Consider the following 22,924-nt stretch of genomic DNA (forward strand, 5'->3'; position numbering starts at 1 on the left):
CAAACTAGACTGTTTCAAGTTTAAGATGTTAATTGTAATTCCCAATGTCACCACTAAGAAATGCTTTGTTTTCAAACTATCTTCATGATCTGAGAAATATTTTCTTGAATCCCCTCTCTGACCTATCATTTATGAGCCCCTAGAGTAAAGTGTGGGACTTTACACATGCAAACTCACTGAATTCTTTCAATATCTCTATTAAGTGGGTACTATTATTCTCATTTTACAGACGAAGAAGCTGAGATAAACAGTAATTTTGTCCAGAGTGATAGCACTGTAAGAAACAACCAGGATTTCAATTAGAACCTTCATATGCTTTTTTTCTCCTCTTTGATCTGTACCTTCAGTATCTAGAATCTCATGATCTTGTCTCTTCCTACCCAATGTACCACCAACCACCTGTGCAACAACAAATGATAATTATCTCCTTCATGGTCAAGACTTCATAGAACTCTTGGGGTGCCTGGGTGGCTCAGTCGGTTGAGCGTCCGACTTTGGCTCAGGTCATGATCTCACGGTCTGTGAGTTCGAGCCCCGCGTCAGGCTCTGTGCTGACAGCTCAGAGCCTGGAGCTGCTTTGGATTCTGTGTCTCCCTCTCTCTCTGCCCCTCCCCCGCTCATGCTCTGTCTGTCTCAAAAATAAATAAACATTTTAAAAAAAATTTTTAAAAAGACTTCATATAACTCTAAAGAAAGGCTGCAGAATCTACAATCTATCTCTCCAAAACAGTTCTCTCCCCAAACCCCATACCCAGTCACCTTTTGGACAACTTCAACCAATATTCTGAACATCTCAATTTCAAAGTGTCTAGAACAGGGCTCACCCCCCTTGGTGAATCACACCACCATCCAACCAATTTCCTAATCCCAGAAACCTTCAAGTAATTTTAGGTTCTTTCCTGACCCTTTACATTTAATCAACCAGCAACTGCACCACCTAAATACTTCTCTATCCACTGCTACTTCCTGAGTTCAAGTACTTATCATTCTTGCCTAAATGTCTATGGAGGGATCCTGTTCTCTGCCTCATAGAGATTTCTTGTACTCAGCCCTCACTCTGGCCAATAAACCTTTCACAGTGTACATATGATCATAATACCAAACAAATGCATGCAGCCAACAAACATTTATTCAATATTTGTTATTTTCTAGTTTTGTACTGGGTGCTAGGTATAGAAAGATCTAGGGATAAAATACATTTTTTAAAGCTGTTCAGAGTCTAGCGGGAATGCAGATATAAAATGATGAATTATCGACTAATCTGGAAATGTTGAGGTAGAGATACATAAAAGGGACTTTAAGAGCAATAAAGAGGGGCACCTAACTCAGACTTGTAGGAAAGTGTTTGTGGAGGAAGTGACAATTCAACTTAGACAGGAGTTACCCAAGAATGTGGTAAAGAAAGGGCATTCAAAACCAGGAGAAAGTGTGAACAAAGGACAGCAAGAAATCCCACTGGCGGAAAATCTTGTATGCCATAAGGAAATCTAATCCCATAGTAAATGGATATCTACTTTTGATTTTTAAGTAGCTCATTCTGATGAGCATGGAGAAGAGGGGAACAGTGGCAAGAACACTAGTCAGGAGACTGCTGCAGTTGTACAGGGAAAATAAAGAGGGCCTGTCCTAAGGAATTGGCAGCAAGGACGGAGAGGAGAGTACAGATTCCAGAAATATTTAGGAGGTTGAATTGGCAGGACTTGCTAAGTGTCTGAATGTGGCGGGGGTGGAAGGATGAGGAAGGAGGAGAAGCCAAGGATGACTCATAGGCTTTTGACTTTGGGGACTTGGTGCCACCCCATGAGATACAGCAGTGTTCCCAGACCTTTGGTTTTCAGGGAACTGTAAAATTTCCAACAAATTTTGGGCTCTGACAGAATGTTGTCAACTAAAGACCTAAATATACCCTACCATCCACTATCAACATCATTTCATTAGAAAAAGCACATTTTAACACCCAAAATGTAAACAGATTTTGCTTTCTGAAAAATTTACCACAGGGCCCTTATTTTTCTAATTTTATCACAGATGATAGAAAATTAGTACCAGGCCTCAGACCAAAGCTGGGAAGCCCTGAAATGGAGATATAGCAGAAGTCCGTTCAGCAGTAAGATGATGAGTTGAAGGCAGAGGAGAATATAGTCCCTGCCCTCACTAACTCTCTAGCCCTAAAGAGATGTCTATCTCATATATATTAAGGGTTATAAAAGAGTTCCAGAATTATGGGGGCGCCTGGGTGGTTCAGTTGGTTGAGCGTCCGACTTTGGCTCAGGTCATGATCTCATGGTTTGTGAGTTCGGGCTCCACATGGGGCTCTGTGCTGACAGCTCAGAGACTGGAGCCTGCTTCCGATTCTGTGTCTCCTCTCTCTCTGCCCCTCCCCCACATGCACTCTGTCTCTCTCTGCCTGTCAAAAATAAAGAAAACTAATAAAATAAAATTAAAAAAAAAAGAGTTCCAGAATTATGGAAACCCTGTAGAGGAGGCACTCAAATGTGCCTAGAGGGTAAATGGCTGGGGAGCAGAATCTCTAAGGATGATCTGGAATTTGCCAGATAAACCAAGGAAGTTTGGCATGGTCCGGGCAGAAGGAACAGCATGTCCAAAGGTATGTAGGTATGCAGGAAAATTCATATTTGGGGAACTGTGGATAGTTTGGCATGACTTGATGATTATCTTGGAAAATGGCAAGAGAAGAGCTGGAAAAGTACACAGAAGTGAAATTACAGAGGGGTTGGTAATCCAGGCTAAGAAGTCTGTAAATTATCTGATGAGCACTGGGAAGAATCAAATGATGACCCAGTAGGCGAGGCTATGGCCAGATTTACCACCTGGAAATACCATTCTGACTGCAGAAGAGAGGTTGGACTGTAGGGGAATAAAACTGGAGGTGAGGAAACCAAGTTCAAAGTGTCTGCAAGAGCCTAGGTAAGAAATACAGATATATTAAAGCAAGTGGAACAGTAAAGAGAGAGACCAGTACAACCAACAGATATTTACTGAGCTCCTACACTCTTCGGGGGGGATCAATGTCAATCAGACAAGATCCCTGCTCTCTTGGAACTTATCTTCTGTTTTGTTAAACCAAAAGAGAATCATAGGGGTGCCCGGGTGGCTCAGTCAGTTAAGCGTCCGACTCTTGATTTCAGCTCAGGTCATGAGTTTATGGTCGTTAGATCGAGTCCCGTGTTGGGCTCTGCGCTTGGCATGGAGCCTGCTTACGACTCTCTCTCTTCCTCTCCCTCTGCCCCTCCTCTGCTCGTGCTCTCTCACTCTTAAAAAGTTAAAAACAAAAATTCCCTTTCTTTAAAAAAAAAAAAACAAAAAAAAACAAAAAAGAGGATCATAATTTACATAAATATTTTGCAATTTAAAAATTTGACAATGTATCAAACGCTTTCACAAGTCTCTACATATGTGTACATATGATAAAACCATTTTTAAGATGCACTAAATTTACATAATTTATTAAACCATTACCCTATTCTTATAATGTTGGCTCATTACCCTATGATAAAATCCTGTAAGTGACATTGCAAAAAATCAAAAGTTAAATATTTTCCTGAATCAAAAAATATATATTTTTAAAAAGCTCTGGATTCAAATGGTTTTACAGAAGACTGCATCAATTTATACTCCCATAGTAATATCTAGGAGTAGAATCCAAAGGATTTGTTGATCAACCAGGATGTTCAAGTTGAAAGAAGGGAAGAAGATTAGAATGATTTTCAGAGTGCTGGTTTAGGCAACATGGTAGATAGTGGTATTATTTCCAAACAGTAGAAGAAAAAAACAGAAGATATGAGGAGTAATTAATGAGTTCATTCCAGAAGAGATGAACTGGATGTTTGTGACACTCAGGTGGTAATGTCCAGTGAACAACTGTAAACACATAGTTGGAGTTCTGGACACAGGTCAAGTAATATTTTGAAAAATTATCAGCATAAAGAGGAGACAGAATCTTAGGGGCTATAACATGCAACAGGAACAGCATCCCTGAATGAATCAGATGGGCAAGAAAACAGCTGACAAAATTACATCACAAAAAACAAGGGAATTAAGGAAATAGTTCCACTTACAGTAGCATCAAAAACAACAAAATACTTAGGAACAAACTTAAGAAAAAAAGTTCATTGTACACTAAAAACTACAAAACAATGTTAAAAGATATTAAAGATCTACAAAAATGGAAAGACATCCGTATTCATAGATGAGAGGGCCTTGAAACTGTTAAGAAGCAGTACTCCCAAAACTGATCGATAGCTTCAATGCAATCCATAGCAAAACCCCAGGCTTTTAGCAGAAATTGACAAAATCATCCCGAAATCCACACAGAAATGCAAGCGGCCCAAACAGCCAAAATAATCGTGAAAAAGAAAAAGATGGGGGACTTCTTGATTTTAAAACTTACTATACGCTATAATACTCAAGACAGTGTGGTACTGGCATAAAGATAAATATACAGATCAACAGAATAGACTTGACGGTCCAGAAATTAACTCTCATATTTATGCTCAACTGATTGTCAACAAGTTTGACAAGACCATTCAATGGGGAAAGGACAGACTTTTCAATGAATGATGCCAGAATATCTGGATACTGACACGCAAAACACTAAAGTTGGACCCTTATCTCATAACATAAATAAAAATTAACTCAAAATGGATCACAAATCAAACTGCAGGGCTAAAACTCTTTAGAAAAACAACATAAGAGAATATCTTCAGGACTTTGGGTTCAGCAATGATACCTTAGATAGGACACCAAAAGCACAAACAATAGAAGAAAAAATAGGTAAATTGGATTCATCAAAATTAAAGCCATTTGTGCTATGAAGGACTTAATCAAGAAAATGAAAAGACAGGGGCACCTGAGTGGCTCCCTCGGTTGGGCCTCCAGCTCTTGATTTCAGCTCAGGTCATGGTCTCGAGGTTCGTGAGTCTGAGCCCCACACTGAGCTGTGTGTGGGCGGTGCGGGGCCTGGTTGGGATTCTCTCTCCCTCTCTCCCTTTCTCTCACACCCCTGCTTTTGTGTGCTCTCTCTCTCAAAATAAGTAAAATAAATTTTATAAAAATAAAATGAAAAGACAACCCAAAGAATGGGACAAACTATCTTTAAATCATATATCTGATAAGAGACTTGCAGCCAGAATATATAAATATATATAATAATATTATTATACTAATCAGTAATCAACAATAAAATAATCAATAATAAAAAGACAACCTAATTTAAAAATGGGCAGAGGTTGTCAAATACACCTCAATAAAGCTGAAAATAAAATAAAGTAAATAAAGTAAAATAAAAACAGGCAAAGGATTTGAATAGACATTTCTCTAAAGATATAATAAGGGCCAATAAACACAGGAGATGTTCACATCATTAGTCACTAGAGAAATGTAAAGCAAAACCATGAGATACCACTCATATACACCAAGACCGCTAAAATTAAAAAGGTAATAAATAACAAATATTTGCAAAAATGCAGAAAAAGTGGAACCTTCATATATTGTTATGGTAGGGATGTAATTAGGTGTGGCCACTCTGGAAAACAGTTGGGTAGTTCCTCCAACTGTTAGGTATAGAGTTACTGTACGATCCAGCAATTCTACTTCTTGATATACACCTAAGAGAAACGAAAACATATGTCCACACATAAACTTGACCAGGAATGTTCACAGCTCCATTATTCATAATAGCCAACAAGTGGAAACAACCTAATGTCCACCAGCTGATGAACGAATAAATAAAATGTCATGTAGATACAGTAGCATATCATTCAGCCACAAAAAAAGAATGAAGGACTGATACACGCTACAATGTGGATGACTCTTGAAAACATTACACTAAGTGAAAGAAGCCAGTCATAAAAGACTACATATTGAATAGATTCCATTCATATGAAATGGCTAGAATCGGCAAATCGATAAAAACAGAAAGTAGACTGGAGGTTGCTTAGGGTGAGCAGTTAAGTAGCAGGGGGTGGAGGAAAATGGGGACTGACTGCTAACGGGGGTGGAGTTTCTATAAGGGGGAATGAAAACATTCTAAAATTAGATTATGGTGATGGTTACACAACCCTGAGAATACACTAAAATCTTTTAATCACCCACTTCAAATGGGTAAACTTTACGACATGTCAATTATGTGTCAAAAAGCTATTTGAAAAAGAAAAAGCAGGGGCGCCTGAGTGGCTCAGTCAGCTGAATGTCAGACTCAGGTCACGATCTCAGGGTCATGGGATCGAGCCCCACATCGGGCTCCACACTGAACTTGGAGCATACTTGGGATTGTCTCTATCGCTCTGCCCCTCGCTCTTTTTTTCTCTCTCTCTCTGTAAAATAAAAAAATAAAAAATTTTAAAAAAAGAAAAGAAAAAACAAGGAAAGAGACTGTTTCAAGAAGAGAGGAGTGGTCAATGTTACACAAGGCAATAAAGTATACATATATTTTGTTTTTTTAAAATTTTTGTTTTCAACGTTTATTTATTTTTGGGACAGAGAGAGACAGAGCACGAACGGGGGAGGGGCAGAGAGAGAGGGAGACACAGAATCGGAAACAGGCTCCAGGCTCCGAGCCATCAGCCCAGAGCCTGACGCGGGGCTCGAACTCACGGACCGCGAGATCGTGACCTGGCTGAAGTCGGACGCTTAACCGACTGCGCCACCCAGGCGCCCCTATTTTGTTTTTTAAAATACTTCCATTATTGTTTCTTGCCAACAGGACAAAGTAGCAGTACAAACACCTAACGTTTATTGAGCGCTTACCCTGTGCCAGGCATGGTACTGAGAACTTTATCTGCATCTATGTATTTAAACCTCTTAACCTTATAATGTAGGCATCATCATCTCTTTTACAGATGAAAAGAACTAAGGCTGGAAGATTCGGAGATCACCCAGTGTCACAACACTTATAAATGAAGGAGCCAGAATTTGAACTCAGATAGTCAGGCAAGAGAACCCTCACTCTTGGGGCGCCTGGGTGGCTCAGCTGGTTAAGCGCCCGACTTCAGCTCAGGTCATGATCTTGCAGTTCATGAGTTGGAGCCTGGCATCGCACTGTCTGATGTCAGCACAGAGCCCGCTTTGGATTCTCTGTCCCCCTCTCTCTCTGCCCCTTCCCTATTCATACACACACACTCTCTCTGTCTCTCTCAAAAATAAATAAACATTAAAAAAAAAAGAGAGAGAGAACCTTCACTCTTAACCACTGTATCCTCCATTCCATGGCTTACGAGGATCCTCACAATCTCGCCCCTTATTACCAATCTGTTCTCATCTTTTAAGTAGATTCTATCCATCCTGAAACACGTGCAGTTCCTGAAATGCGCGTGGCGTTTGCTCCATGCCTCAACACATGCGGATACCTCTGTCTAGAAAGCTCTTCTCTTCTCTTTCCATCTGGTGACCTCCTGCTCATCTGCAAAGACTGCTCAGGGGTGCGCATCTTCTGTGATCCTCACTGGTCTCCCTGCTGCCCCCAGAGCTAGACCCCTATATCTTACCACAACATACTTGATGCACTGGAGGCACTAGGCCTCCATCACCGAATGAAGAAATAAATGAATACAAATATTCAATTGTCCTATAAAAGAGCACACTGTATTTTTGGAAATAGCCTGAGCCAATTCTGATAAATTAAGTGGGGGATCAGGCTGAGTAATATTCTTTTGGGTCCAAAAAGAGGTGTGATAATAAAGTAAAGATGTTGATTTTAGGGTTTGGCTCATGAAACGGTTCTCAAGACAATTCCGAAAGAGTCTGAAAATGTTTTGCTCAATTAGAGGAGAGCTAGAAAACCGGACTGCATCCCGTGGGATAAGATTTATTTGGTCATATAAGTTCTAGTATGGTGCTTTTCATTTTTTTCTTTGTCTCATTATTTTCAAGTCACACAGTATAAGGCAATTGCACTTTTATTAAACATATTTCATTTCCTAAACAGCAAGCCGCTAAATGAGTTATCCCCATTTCCCCACTCATGCTTTCTTTCCTCGGTAACTATTTTGACATGTTAAAGAAATATTTTATTATCAGAGGGTGATTTTGCTTATTTCCAAAGAGGGAAATAATTTGCTACTCTTTAACTTAACTCTACCCTTAACTCCAAGGAAGGTCTTGCTCATGAAAGGAGAAACAAAGTACAGAATCTACGAATGTGTGATCCAATCGCCATCAAAGCAATTTACATTCAGCATATATTTGAGTTCATTTAGCTATCAGAGTAAAGCCTAAATCCCCCATGTATCTTGCCAGTACAAAAGTACACTTAGGCCAAAACTAGTCACAAAATGTTTTAACATGACAACATGTTTCACTCTTCCAACATTTTGAGAAATTTCCAAGGAACTACAAAAAGAGAGCTTCCTGAAACAACTTTACATCTTCAATCACATCCTATATAAGCCCTACCCCAATCTGGATTCAGAGCCCCAACAAGGCAACAGAAGATAATTAAGTTGTGCTCCAGCAGACAGTTGATTTCTCTGTTTCTTCCAACTCTCAATCTTGACACACCAATAAGCCCGTCTGTGATGGCGCCCAATTCTCTAAGCACAACTACCCGTGGTACGTTAACGTAACTAGTTTTTCTTAATGTCAGAATTTTATACATTTTTACATTATGTGTATGCAAGGAGCAGATACTAAGGTTAGATCGCGGTATTAGCCTGATAAGCACATTTCTGCTAATGTCACTGACTAGTTGCTTCCTGGCTGTTAACAGAATATCACTTCGAATATTCCCACCTTGTTGGGTAATGAACAATAGTTTTGAAAAATAGAACCTCAGGAACGAACATACTCTTACAACCTCCAAAAAGTTATAGACATGTAGATATTTAATCACTGCCCTCTTGGCTTATACTTCTTTGTTCAAAGTAAAACCAAGAAGCAAAAGTGGCTACATATCCCCCTTTAACTAACAGAGAAATGAGTAGCTAACAAGTTGTTCTAGGAGGGCACAGTTTTTACTGACTTGGTCTGACAGGCTAAAATGACAATAAACCCGATAGTTTATACTGTCTCTGGTTAGTCTTTCTAATCACCCTCACAGAGTAACTTGAGAGATAATTATACTTGACAAGTGGCTAAATGTGTAAATACGGTTTGTTTATTGTATTTCTATTGTTTCCGACCTCCTTCTTTGATATTTCACTTCTCTTTTCTTTGTTTTTCAGATATACAGTGTATTTCCCTTTCAGAATTAGAATATCAGTTTCTTAAAGAAAAACTGAGTTGGTAAGAGTAGAACATTTTCCCCTCAAATAGATACATTATTCTTTAGATATTCACAAGAAAACCATCCACGAAAATTCTAAAACATCCAAGCATACAGTTTATAGTTTAGTATTTGTTAAACACGGAGGTAAATAAAATACTAGGGAACTCTAAGATACTCCACTTATATACTAAACTTTTTTTAAATGCCACTATTAAAGGATGTGCCAAAAAGTTATCTGTAGGAGGTTAGTTTTCAGTCAGGGAGGTTAGTTCAATGAACAGACACAAAGGATGGGTAAGTAGGACATGGGACAGAAACCATTTTAGTCCCTGAACCAAAATGAAGGAAAAAGTCTAAGACTGAAGTGGATAAAATGAAAACATAAGGGATGAGGGTGAACTGCCAACAGAAAAGGCCCAAGAGACTATGACCACCTCAAATCTAAGGGACAGGGCTGTGGTGGCAACTAACAGAGCATAGAGGAAACAACTGAATGTACTTTATAAAAAGCCTAGATTTTATCTTTACAGAAGCAAACTCTGGAAAGACCCCATTTGGCAGTGTGGCTCAGACCCTGTCACAGGTGAGGAGGCAGTTTGTATGACAAACAGATTTCTTCCCTACAGTCAAAATGGACACACTGAGCACAGGGTTTGAGGCCATCAGACATTAAGATCATCAGCCCACGCCCTTCACGGGCTCCACACTCACAGTGCAAACTGTCCCACTATAATCTGGCTTTCTCACAGATAAGCATGCAAGGAAGGCAATGCCTTGGTTGGCAGATCTGAATACGCTCGAGAAGTACAGCTTTTACTGGAAAAGAGTAAATTAACATTTTGGTTCAAACTTAGGTTTCTTATGAGGTTGGCATGAGTCTGTCATCCCTGGATTCTCAATCCCTCTAGGTATACTAATAAAATTGGGCTTCCAGCCTTTAATGCCAGGCAGATCTTGGAACATGGCAACCACACCACAGAATTGGCTCCCTGTCTATGGGCAGCCAGCCATCATTCTGACAGACTCCTGAAAAGACAACAGTGGTTACCTTGACCTTGAGACATACTTTTTCTTCACACTGTAACAGAAATGTTTCTGCATTCTGACTTCTAATGCATGCAACTTATAAACTGTTAGAATAAAAACAATACCTCAGGACATATTTACAGGTTTGCTAGAACCTCTAAAGCAACCATCTCTTTGGGCAGCACATAAAGTACTTTTGAGAAGGCTAATTCTTAGCCTTAGTTTAGATTGAATTGTTTCAGTTATGAATTGCCTCATGTGATGGGAAATGCTGGAGGATGAGGACCAAATAATACAGAATCCCCTGCGGACCTTGTCAAACACCTCTTCCTTACCCTCCACTGACAATCAGCCAATTAATCAACAGTAGGTTCTTGGACACTTCTGATGCACTAACACTGGAGATATGGCAGTTAGCAAAATTGTCCCCACATGACTGGAATCACTGTCTTGAGGAACCACTGTAACTGATGAGTCTACTTCCTTGCTTGGGCATGCTGGGGTAGGAAGAAGACTGAAAATGACTCATCCCAAGTGAGATTCGACTTTTCAAGTGAATTTTGTCAACACGATTACAGAGAATTTTGTTCCTGGCTTTAACTATTCAAAACACAAATCTGTTCTAGTCATCTGATGTAAGACTAAACAAAAGCATTCATTAATAAAAAGCAGAGAAGACATAATGCCAAAATTTTTGTATATTTTAGCACTTAATACATTTATCTTCTGCCAGGCAAATGGCGTGCAACTTGTTTCTAACTCAAAGAAAGATAATGGAAAAAACTGTTTACAGAAAAACAGTCTTCAATAATTCACAGCTTGATGATCTAATGAAATTACTTTAAAATGTCAAATGCCAAAATGCTGTATCAAATCTCCTTTTGCATTTCAACTCTAAGTTAACATTTTGATGGAAAAGGAATTCAACAAATAGTAACTGTTTTATGGAAGGCTCACCCACCTTTTACTAAGCCCAGTTAAGCATATTAATTATTTTTTAATACGGAACACTTCACGAATTCGTGTGTCATCCTTGCATGGTGGTCATGTCCATCTTCTTTGTATCATTCCAATTTTAGTGTATGCGTTACTCAAGTGAGCATAAATTTGGACGGATTGGCTATGGAAGAGCTCTTTTATAAAGAGGTTTTTAAAATATTTTTTATGTATACTTTTTAAAAAATATATCACCCTAACAAGTTTTAAGTGTCTACACATAAGTTAAATAATCTACTCTAAGTACATGCCAAAAAATTATCTGTGTGTATATACATATATATATATGGCGCCCCAAGAACAATTTTTTTAAAGCATAAGGCTTCTTATGCATGCCTTTAGCACATTACAAAGCCTTTATTGATGAATGAGGGACACTCTCTCTGTGGCTAAGGGACTCTAAGGGTATTGATCACTTTAGATTCTTCTACTTGTTCATAAACTTTAAAAAAAAAAAGAGGTGGGGAGGGCATCTGGGTGGCTCAATTAAGTGTCCAACTCTTGATTTTGGCTCAGGTCATGATCTCACGGTAAGTTCGAGCCCCATGTAGGGCTTTGCACTGTCAGTGTGGAGCCTGCTTGGGATCGTTCTTTCCCTCTCGCTCTCTCTCTACCCTTCCCCTGCTAGTGCTCTCTCTCTCCCTTTCAAAATAAATAAACTTAAAAAAAAAAAGATTCTTCTACTTGTTCAGGTCTCTCTTAGGACAGACAATTGCTCCACTTCCTGGTCTTCGACACGTGGCTCTTCTTCCTCCACCCTCTCTACCTAATTCTAGATACTTCCTTCAGCTTTCACCTAGGACTCCCAATTTCTCCTTGCTATCTGCATATGGTCTTTTCTTGTAACAGAAGAAAATCAAAGCCATTTGCCTCATCCATGGGTCTTACATCCCTCGTGTTTCACAGGAAAGTATACTTCTATCCAAGGAGAGATGTCCCCCAACAAATGTGCCCTCCACACTCTGTTAAGTCCTCACATCATCAATTATTACCCCCTATCATTCTTCTCCAATCTCTCCTTTGCATCTACGAGCACACTCATAGTTCCTTTGTATAATGACAACAAAAATGGTAAACCACTCTTACTTCAATCTGGTTGTCATTCTACCAACAACATTCCATCCCCTCAATTTTTTTAATGATAGTCTACTCTCTGTGCTACACTTTCCCATTCCTTTGTTATGTTACCTGGCTTCCCCTCTCTCTCTTCCAGCAAATCTGTCTCTCAAATGGATACTGAGAATTTCCCACTACTAAATGCAGTCTCTTCAACCTCTTGACAGCACCTGGGATACCTGAATGAAATGCCTCCTTCTCCTGGAAACTCTCCCCTCCCATGGCTTCCCTGAGTTCTCCCGAATACCTCTACTTCTCTGGTCTCTGCATTCTTCTCCAACCCATTTTCCCCCATCAATTCTAAATGCAGGTAATCTCAAGGTTCCATTCACAGTCCTACTTTTTCCTTCAACATCTGGTTGCTCTTGCTCAGTCACTGACTGAACATGTGGCATCTGATTTGACAGTGACCGTAAGGATCTACTACAGACAGCAACTGTTTCTGAGGCATGATTTGAACCACCTGTGCTTCTGAAAACCGGTGTGTGTGTTAACAAGTCATTTGGCTGATGACACAAGCCCAGTTGTGTGCTCAGTTTCCACACGGGGCATTTGTGAGTCGCTCCCTGAGGTGGGACACATATTATGTGCAATATGGTACTCCAAAGCGGGACTCAAAAAGATCTATGTCTCCTTCAAGACCGTCACAGGTTTTCTGGACTCCTCTCTGGAGCTCGCAATTTCCTGTACTTCAATTATAACCCTGCCTTGGCTATTGCCTGAGAGTACATGTAACTCAACATGTTCAAAACAGAACTCACCAGTGTCCCATCAAACCCACCCCTTCTCCTGAAGTTCTATTTCCAACAGTAGCACCACCATCTTCTCTCGCAGGCTTACAACCCCAGTTCACCTTGCTGACTCTATGTCCCTGTTCGCCTGCACAACCAACCAGCTACCCAGACTGCCAATTCTCGCACTCAGTTCTCTCCTACTTAACCTCTCCTCTTATTACAAGGAAACTATGCCAATTTGGGTCACCATTCTTTTCTCTCCCCTGCCAAAAATGGTCCTTTCCCTGGTTTGCTTGTCTCTAGATTCTATTTCAACCTGGTTTATTCTATTATTCTGACCCCACCACTTGTGCATATCTCTACTACTTCCTTTCTTCTCTTACTGTGGTCAACTTAACACCTCAGACTCGTCTGCCATGCATCGTATTTCCTTCATCTCCACTTGTGTGATTCTGCTCATGGTTCACCTCTTCTGTGGTGTCTAACTTTCCTACTCCCACAAGTTAAACCATTTCTTCTGAAGTAGCTTAGAATTGTATCTGTGCCTCTGAATAGTCCTTATTTTATTCTTCGAATTATAGTATTTTGCATAGGCCCTTTCTCTCTTTCCTCCCACTATATCCTAAGCTCACTGAAAACAGGGACTATTTATACACATTTTGATTCCCCACTGTACATACTGTTTATAGTAAGTGCCTTGCATTCAGGAGGTGTTCAGGTAGCCTCTACTAAGTGAAAAGTCATCTAAGGCACCATTTTATGAATGTATCCCATGTCACATAGTGCTATTCCCTGCAGGCAACATCAACTCTCGGAATGAGATCCTGGATGCCCTTAGCATCTTCGAGTGTATCCAAAAAGCATCTTCAAATCAGGCAACCCTAATAACTAATCTCTAAGTTCTAGAACAGGTCCCTGGATGAACTGGGATATGCCAAAGTCAGCCTCCCAGTCTCATCAGAATAGAGACACCACAAAAGCAAGCTTCATTACTTGTGATATTATAATATCCCCAATCTTGTGAATATATGAATTGCCATGTTAGGAAAAAGGAGGAAATTTCAAAGCCCCCTTAATTTTCCATCCAGCAGATAGGAAAGCTTCATCCTTTCATTCAGAGCCCAAGAGCTTACTAAATGGTAGACTAAAAACCTTAATAAAGCTTTCAAATGTGTTTTACACCTTTAAAAACAGCAAATTTCTGGAAGCATCTAGCTTAACATGAATTATGTGAAAAACTCAGCGTTATTAGTACTATTAAAATATTTTCTTTATACTTAAGTATAAACATAGAAAAGAAAATGGGCAGAATTTTCAAAATTGGCTAACAATGACATTTTAATTTCAGCTGTAAATTTTATTTGACTCTTTTTATTTTGTTTGGAGGTGGGGACAACTTTTACTTATAACAGGAATTCCTTGCTTTCTTTAAACACTGGAAGTAAGTCTTTGTAGGAAAGGATATTTCTGAAGTTTCTAAGAAACAAACTGGTATAATTTATGCCTTCAAATTTTCTCTCATAAATAACTAAATAATCTCTTTTTTTACTATTTGAAAATAAACCAAAACGTAGAATTTTAAAACCAAAAGTCATCAAGCCTTAATCTCCTTTTTGACAATGAAGAAAATGAGGTAGGTAACGGTTAAGGTGACCTGCTTAGGATCTTTCTGTGAACTGTCCTTCCCACTGTACCATTCTACCACTGATGCAGCAAAAGTACCTCCCAAAATTAATTTCAGGAGGAAAAGCATATTACTCCTATACCTTAAAAATTATCAAGTATTCTTCAGGGAAGCTTTTAAAATTTTTGAAAAAACAGAAGAATGTATGCTTTCATGTTCTAATATACTATCAAACCTTTTGGAGGAATCCCAGCTTATTAAAAACGTGACTTAATATTCGAATATATCTTTCGGGTTAGCAGATGCCTCTCATTTTCTGAAATTGTGGGATAGATGTGGTTAGCCTTAAGAGAATTCTGTTTACTGTCCTGTCCTCCCAAAGGCAAGGCCAAAGACATGAAGTGCCCGTTTATTACCTAAGCAGCTATCACACGTTTTTTAAAACTGTCCTACCGTTCTAGTTTATGTACAAGGCTGCAGTTCCCACTGTTTAGGAGCTTATAATATATAATCATTTCCTCCATATAAAAATATGCACTGCTTTTTGCTTGCTCTCATCCCTTTAGGTGGTGAAGGATGTTGATGGTGGTGTCCACACAGCGTTATGAGTGGGGGTGTTTCAACCAGGGGAATATTCACCCTTGAGGCCAAACAACTCTTTGTTGTGGGAGGCTGCCCTGTGCATTTAGGGTGTTTAGCTGCATTTTTGGCCTCTGCCCACTAAATACCAGCAGCATCCCTCCAACTGTCAACCAAAAAAGATCTGCAGACATTGCCAAATGTTCCGAAGACAAAATCTCCCTCAGTTGAAAAACTGTTATTGACAGAGGGGTGTTCACTCCATATATGTTCTGATACTATTTTTAAGACATACCTTTCCCATGTAACCCCATGTTAGGATGATGGGTAGTAATTAATCTTTTCAGGCTTTCTCATACCCCATAATTGTTATTACTGCCTCTGTGCATATTATTTTGATATAATATTTAAAGAAACAGAGTATCTCACACAATCCACCAAACAAGAGCATTTACTAAGCACTTGCAGTATGGTCAGCAGTATGCTAGCCACTGAAGACAAATAAAAGTCGTGAGCTCTAGGGGCGCCTGGGTGGCTCAGTCGGGGGGGCGTCTGACTTCAGCTCAGGTCACGATCTCGAGGTCTGTGAGTTCGAGCCCCGCGTCGGGCTCTGGGCTGACGGCTCAGAGCCTGGAGCCTGCTTCCGATTCTGTGTCTCCCTCTCTCTCTGCCCCTCCCCCGTTCATGCTGTCTCTTCTGTCTCAAAAATAAATAAACGTTAAAAAAAAAATTAAAAAGTCATGAGCTCTATTCACAAAGATCTTTTATTACAGCTGAGGAAAGAAGACATGACCATGTAAAATAACCACCCATACTGCAGGACAAGATAGAACACAGAGTTAAACCACAGGAAACAAACTTCTCAGAGGAGAAATGATCAATGGAAGCACTCATGTTTCCAGAAATACTCTTATGGAGCTGATGAGATCAGAGCCTAACCTTTGAAGATGGGTGCATATCAAATAGGTAAAGAGAAGAGAAGGCAGGCCATACAGGGAGCCACATGGGCAAGGCTTGCTGGGGATAGCAATGAGGCTCTGTCTGAGGGCCAAGCAAGGCAGAGTTCACTCACAAGATGGTGGAGCATGAACACGTAGAACAGATCCACATTATGCAGGGCTCTGAAAGACAGGCAGAAAAATCCAGATTTGATGTGGTTGGTAGAAATTAAAGGGCATTTTGAGTACAGAGTGATATGGGAAGAGGGCAGGATATAAACTGGAAGATGGTTAACACAAGAGAGAAAAAAGTTAAACCATATAGCTCTATGTTGACAGAACCCTAGCATAATAACAATGACAAAGAAGAGAAAAAAATGGGCACCAAGGACATTTTGAAGGAAAAGCCTGTTGGACTTGGTTAATATCAGACCACCTCAAGTAGAAGGGAAATTAACCTTTGAGGGTCAAGCCTAGAGGACTAGAAAAACAAATGAAGCCTCTGCCTATGCCATCTACCATAGACTTCAGACTCACCCACTTTAATGAATCTTAAGAGTTTGTCTTGGGGCACCTGGGTGGCTCAGTCGGTAAAACGTCTGACTTCAGCTCAGCTCATGAGCTCACAGTTGGTGGGTTCGTGCCCCGCACTGGGCTCTGTGCTAATAGCTCAGAGCCTGGAGGCTGCTTCCAATTCTGCATCTTCCTCCTCTCTGCCTCTCCTCCACTTGTGCTCTGTTTCTCTTTTGCTCTCTCTCTCTCAAAAATAAACATTAAAAAAAAAAAAAAGAGTTCCACTGGTTATTTTATTTAATCCCCTCATATGGATTAAGGACAGTTTATAAACGGAGGCATTAGAAGGAAAACTGTAAAACCTGATATACCAGCCACTGTGATATATGTTAAGACAATAAAGAATAGACATGAGGCAACGCATCCATAATCTGGAAAGGGCTCTAATTGAAGGTGTCAGTTGTCTGAACTCCCTTGGGCTTTCTTCACTTGAGGATAAATATATACTCTTGGAAGAAGGGGTCACTGAGCCATCCTGCTTCCTTGGTCCTTTTTTTAAAACCCTTGATTTCCCGGTAAGGATAAAATAAAACTAATGAAAATTCAATTAGAAAAAAATGTAACAACCTTTTACCTCTTGACCTTCATCATGGGTTGCAGTCCTAAGCCACACTCTTAAGGAAATATTAAATTCTCCAGTTGACTTTAGCTCCATCTACCTCAGCCATCTCATCTTGCTCCCAATTAAACAATTAAGGAAAAAACTTATCCCTCCTCTGGGTTTTCCTCTTCTCATCCATTGATGGTAAGGGAAATACGAACATCAGAGAGCTGATGATATGAATGTTAAATGTATTTTTATTTTTAATTATTATTATTTTTTTTTATTTTAGAGGGGGGTGAAGAGACAGAGAGAACTTTTTTTTTTTAAGTTTTTATTTTAATTCCAGTTAGTTAACATACAGTGTTACATTGGTTTCAAGTATACAATACAGTGATACAACAACTCCAACATCACTCAGTGCTCATCCCAACTGTACTCCTTAACTCCCGTAACTTGTTTAAGAGCCCCCCACATACCTCACCCCTCTGTAATTAAGATTCTCTTTCTTGGTTTGTCTCTCCTTCTCTGAGAGAGAGAATCTTAAGGAGGCTCCACGCTCAGTGTGGAGCTCAGGGCTCAATCTCACAACCCTGGAATCATGACCTGAGCCAAAATCAAGAGGTGGACACTCAGGGGCCCCTGGGTGGCCCAGCTGGTTGGACGTCCAAATTTGGCTCAGGTCATGATCTCATGGTTCGGGAGTTTGAGCCCCGTGTCGGGTTCTGTGCTGACAGTTCAGAGCCTAAAGCCTGTTTTGGATTCTGTGCACCCCACCCCCCTCAAATAAATAAACATTAAAAAAAAAAAAGAGTTGGACACTCAATTGATTGAGCCACCCAGGTGCCCTAAATGTTAAACCTATTAATGCTAGATAGTTTTGGACCTATCTATGGATCAATTTATAACACAGACTTTTACTGTTTTTTGCTTCTTACGAATTGATGTTAACGGTGCCTTTCTGTAACACAGGCCTTCTGAACCTCAGCACTATCAACATTTTGCATTTTCTTTGCAGTAGGGAGCTGTCCTGTGCCCTGTAGGATATTCATCCATGACATTCACTTATTGGATGCCAGTAGCAACATCCTTCCCCAGCTATGAAAAAGAGATTGCCAAATATCCCCTGAGAGGTAAAACTGCTACCAGTTGACGACCACTGCTATAATGTGATCTTGGAAGACAAATACTGGTCACGCAGTGCTCGTATAAATAACTCCTGTTCAAAGACAAAACAAATGAGTAGGAATAACTGAAAGTCTATGATTTCTTTAACTTGAAAAAACATATGGCCCTTTCTCTTGACTCAAGGGTTCTTGGAGCCCCAGTGGAAGAAAACTGGTCAAATAACCAGTGCCCCCAAAGTAGGCACACACAGAGTGGCATGGCCAGACCTGTGTTGGAAGCGGATTCGTGAAGCTGCCTGCCCCACTGGCATAATACCATGTTGCCACTTCTAGGCATTAGCTCGTGAGTTAATTATACTTAAGGTGTCTTCTAGCCATCATGAAGCCAAGCAGCATTTCTGCTCAATTGGTTTAAAATAAAAATTCGTTTTCTGTAATGATGTTCCAACTTTTCAATCTGAAGAGCATGACTTTTCCACCAAAACGAGTAAGCTCCAGACATCACTGTGGCTAGGAACTGATTATGCTCATCCATGCTACCTACTCTTCATGAACATCTTCAGTGTTCTCAAGTTGAAACTCCTCCAACTTTCTATGACTAAAAACTACTGTTAAGTGTTGGCATACAATTTTAAACCTGTTCGGGTAACACATATATATATGGCTTTGAAACACTTAAACTTCAAAATGATTTAAGAATTATCCTAAAGCTGCGTTTTCAGGACAAACACGGTTTTTGCTTCTTCAAGACTCAGACCTTAGCTAGAACAACAAAGAATCAAATGTCAATTAATTTTCTTCACCATCTGAAACCAGGGCAAAAATCCAGTCTTTCTTAGACTGGGACTTTCTTCCCCCACACCATGTCTCAGATTCTCTGAAATATGAACTAAGAACTAGTGTTTGCATGCTGGTGTGGGGCACCACACCAAAAACCTCACACAGAACCAATGCTGTGATGACCACCATGGGCCCTTGGAAATGGAGGTTATGAGGAAGCCCTGGGTGAAGACACACAGGAAGTAGTGAGGACAAACACTCAGAGGCAATTCCCTGGTGCAAGACAGACCACAGGCACTCCTTATAGGCTCCCAGAGTCCAGAACCCCTGTCCCAAGAAGCCAAATGTGTAAAGAATCTCATGAGGGCCCTGTTCATTTACAATAAAATCTCTTTCTGGAGCTAGCTTTGGTGGGCTTCTATTATTTCCATTCCTAACACTAAGCCTGCTGGCCGTATCATGAACTACTGCCTGGTTCTCATCTCCTGGTGGTAAAATGTCATTTAAAAATCTATCTTCTTGTAAGGAGGAGAGGAATAAAATTCTGGGGTTGGATAGTGGTGATGGCTCTCCAACAGTGTGGCTGTATTTAATACCACTGAATTGTGCACTTGAAAATGGTTACAATGGTAATTTATGTTATATATATTTTACTAAAAAAAAAAAAAGTTAAAAAAACACTATCTTCTTGAGAAAGGTATGATTACAATTTCCTATGTATAGAAACTTCTAATGCTCAACATTAAGTAAAACCAGAGAGTTGGAGATTTTCTCCTTACAAAATATATATAAAACATCTTTCAAACTCCCCCTAAGTTAGCAATGTATTTTGAGAATGTATCTAGGGTGTTTAAAATGCCCCTTTGAGGCACCTAGCTGGCTCAGTCAGTGGAACACATGATTCTTAATCTCGAGGTTGTGGGTTTGAACCCCACATTGGGTGTAGATTACTTAAAAATAAAATCTTTACAAAAATAAAATAAAACAAAATAAAATGCAATAAAATGTTCCTTTAAAAAAGTAAACAATTGTATGGCATGCCTGGATGGCTCCAACAGTTAAGTGTCCGACTCTGCTCAGGTCATGACTTCAAGGTTCATGAGTTGGAGTCCTGCACCTAGCTCTCCGCTAATCACCTTTCTTTTCTTTTCTTTTCATCATGAAGTCTGCTTTGGATCCTCTGTCTCCCTCTCTCCGCCCTTCCCCTGCATGCACAGGCATGCACACTCTCTCTCAAAAATAAATAAACATTTTTTTTAATTATGTAAAAAAAGTAATGCTATTAATGAAAACCAACAGTAACTTTAAAACATGTGGAACTTGGGGAGCCTGGGTGGCTTGGTCGGTTAAGCATCCGACTTCAGCTCAGGTCATGATCTCGCGATTCATGAGTTCGGGCCCCACGTCAGGCTCAGTGCTGACAGCTTGGAGCCGGAAGCTTGTTTCCAGATTGTGTCTCCCTCTCTCTCTGTCCCTACCCTGCTCATGCTCTGTGTCTCAAAAATAAATAAATTAAAAAAAAAAATGTGGAACAGACCAAAAACTCTTATTTGCATGTCAAGTATAACAACTTTTTTATCTCCATTTTTCTACAATAAGACCAAAACCTGATGAGTACAAGATGAATTTACATTACGTTTTTCCCACATGAAAAGAACAAACAAATCTATGTTTGTTGAGGTTTGGGGTAACAGGTCAACAATTTAAGATAAACCATACTGAAGTTATAGTTTTTACCAATTTTGGATCCAAACTCATTTTAATTCTTTCTTACTCTCTTGCAGTTTTAGGTGGGTTTTTTTTCTTCTTCTATTTTCTCCTTTAACTTCATTTTTTTCTTTCTTTCTTTTCTAGGGTTACTCTCTCAGAACCAGGAGTTCTTTGCCATACTAATTTTGACCTCATGATATTTTAAAACTTTAAGAAATAATTTCTTTAATTTGGTCTCTTCTGATTTTTTTTGGTCATTCTCTACTTTATTTACATCTATACATTCAGAACTTTCTTCTTCTTATACATTTGTCTTCTCAGTTTTCATTACTTTATTCTCGATCTAAACTCCCTGCCTGCCCGTCACTACTAGCATCTCAACCTCTCAACCTTTCCCTCCATAATCTCTAAATTTAAAGAGCGAAATTTTATACCTAACCAAAACATAATACAATAGATTTTATTTCTTTAAAAGACATGACTGAAGGCCTTCTCTCCTCTAGCATGGATAGCCAAATCATATAACCAAGCTAACATTTTGTCAACTATAATTCTCTAAATAGCAGGAATAGTCAGTGTTCATCATAACTGTAGTTCAGAAGGATTACAATAAAGTATAAATCTTGAAATATTTTCTCAATAATCACTAAAGTATTAAATTATGAGTTTTTATGTTATGAGTTTTAGTGTTAAGTGTATCTGTCATATCCGAATTCTTTGAAAATGGGTCTTAATGGTCAGAAGAGATGACAACTTTCTATTAACTAGGTTTCCTTATTAACTGGAGTGCTTGATTCCTCAATTATGCAAGTTAACAAAAAGACTTCCCTACAAATGTCAAACAATTACAAAAAATAGAAATCTCATATGGTATTTTTCTTTTTCCGTGATAAGTAGAATTTCTTGCCATACCTCAATATACAGAGTGCTCACTAAATCAAATGAGGAGAAATGCAGAAGGAATCAAAATGTCAGTTTTTGTATTGTTGGGCAGCACCAGAAACTTGGGAGTCTTAAGCATATGCTATCAATTCTCAGATTTCTATAGCAGCATCTCAGAGAACACCCAAGAAAAGAAGGGCTTTCATTTGTTTTTGCCTGTACTGGTCATAATTTTCATACTCTTTGTAATGATTTGTGATGCTTTTGAATGCTCTGTTCCCTAATGTTGAGCTGACCAAATAGTCTGGTAGAAATGTATACAGACATGTCTGAAACAAATGATCCACATTAAGTACCTTCCAGAAAGTAAATGCTCTTTAAAATAATTTACTACTGATTGGACAGGTGTTCTGTCTGGCAAACACTGGGTTTGTAAATTCTGTTTATTTTCTCCTATTATTTGCTTTTTATTTTAATCATCTATGGAGTGAAATTCCATGTTCAACTTTCCAAATGGTCTGAATCTCTCTGAAAATGTTATGCTTTGGAATGAAGCTCTTCATGTAATTTCTCAAGTATTTTGAGGTTGGGTGGTTAGATGAACAACCAGAACATAATCCATTTTCAGCTGGTAGGATAGTCAAATAAACAAAAATATGTTTCTGAATGAAAGACATTCAAAGGAATACATATTACTGCATATTTTCAGTATGATTATGTAACAAAACGCCACTTCAAAGCTAACTTTTCGTTTGGATTACATGTGCAAAAAGGTCAGGGCTATGTTTTCTGTAGGAATTTTTACTTTTGCTTACTTGGAAGCAGTGAGGTTCTTGCTATTTAGGGGCCTCTGTAAAGATAAAAACACATAAAGAAACATTTAATAATAAATATCTGTGTTTTAAACACAGCATTATTTTTACTCTAAGTATCTCTTCACTGTAAACTACACCTTTAAGACTGTCTTTAATAAAAATATATTTCAACAAAAACTCGATGTTTGGATAATCTATACAATAACTTTAAAACTGTTTTGGGGCGCCTGGGTGGCACAGTCGGTTAAGCGTCCGACTTC

General features: G+C 39.2%; 1 protein-coding gene and 1 non-coding gene across 3 annotated transcripts in view; both read right to left on the minus strand.

Moving 5' to 3' along the window:
* CDK6 (cyclin dependent kinase 6) overlaps positions 1–22,924 on the minus strand; it is a 249,008-nt gene that overhangs the window by 194,581 nt on the left and 31,503 nt on the right. The gene's annotated exons all lie outside the window — the stretch shown is intronic.
* LOC124525222 (U6 spliceosomal RNA) lies at positions 11,246–11,350 on the minus strand. Its single transcript, XR_006965441.1, has one exon. It is a non-coding gene; the product is annotated as a U6 spliceosomal RNA (small nuclear RNA).

The sequence above is a fragment of the Lynx rufus genome, unplaced genomic scaffold (genome assembly GCF_022079265.1).
Source record: "Lynx rufus isolate CCGP_SWC_20201006 ecotype Redwood Valley unplaced genomic scaffold, mLynRuf1.p SCAF_4, whole genome shotgun sequence".
In the NCBI taxonomy this organism is placed as follows: Eukaryota; Metazoa; Chordata; class Mammalia; order Carnivora; family Felidae; genus Lynx; species Lynx rufus.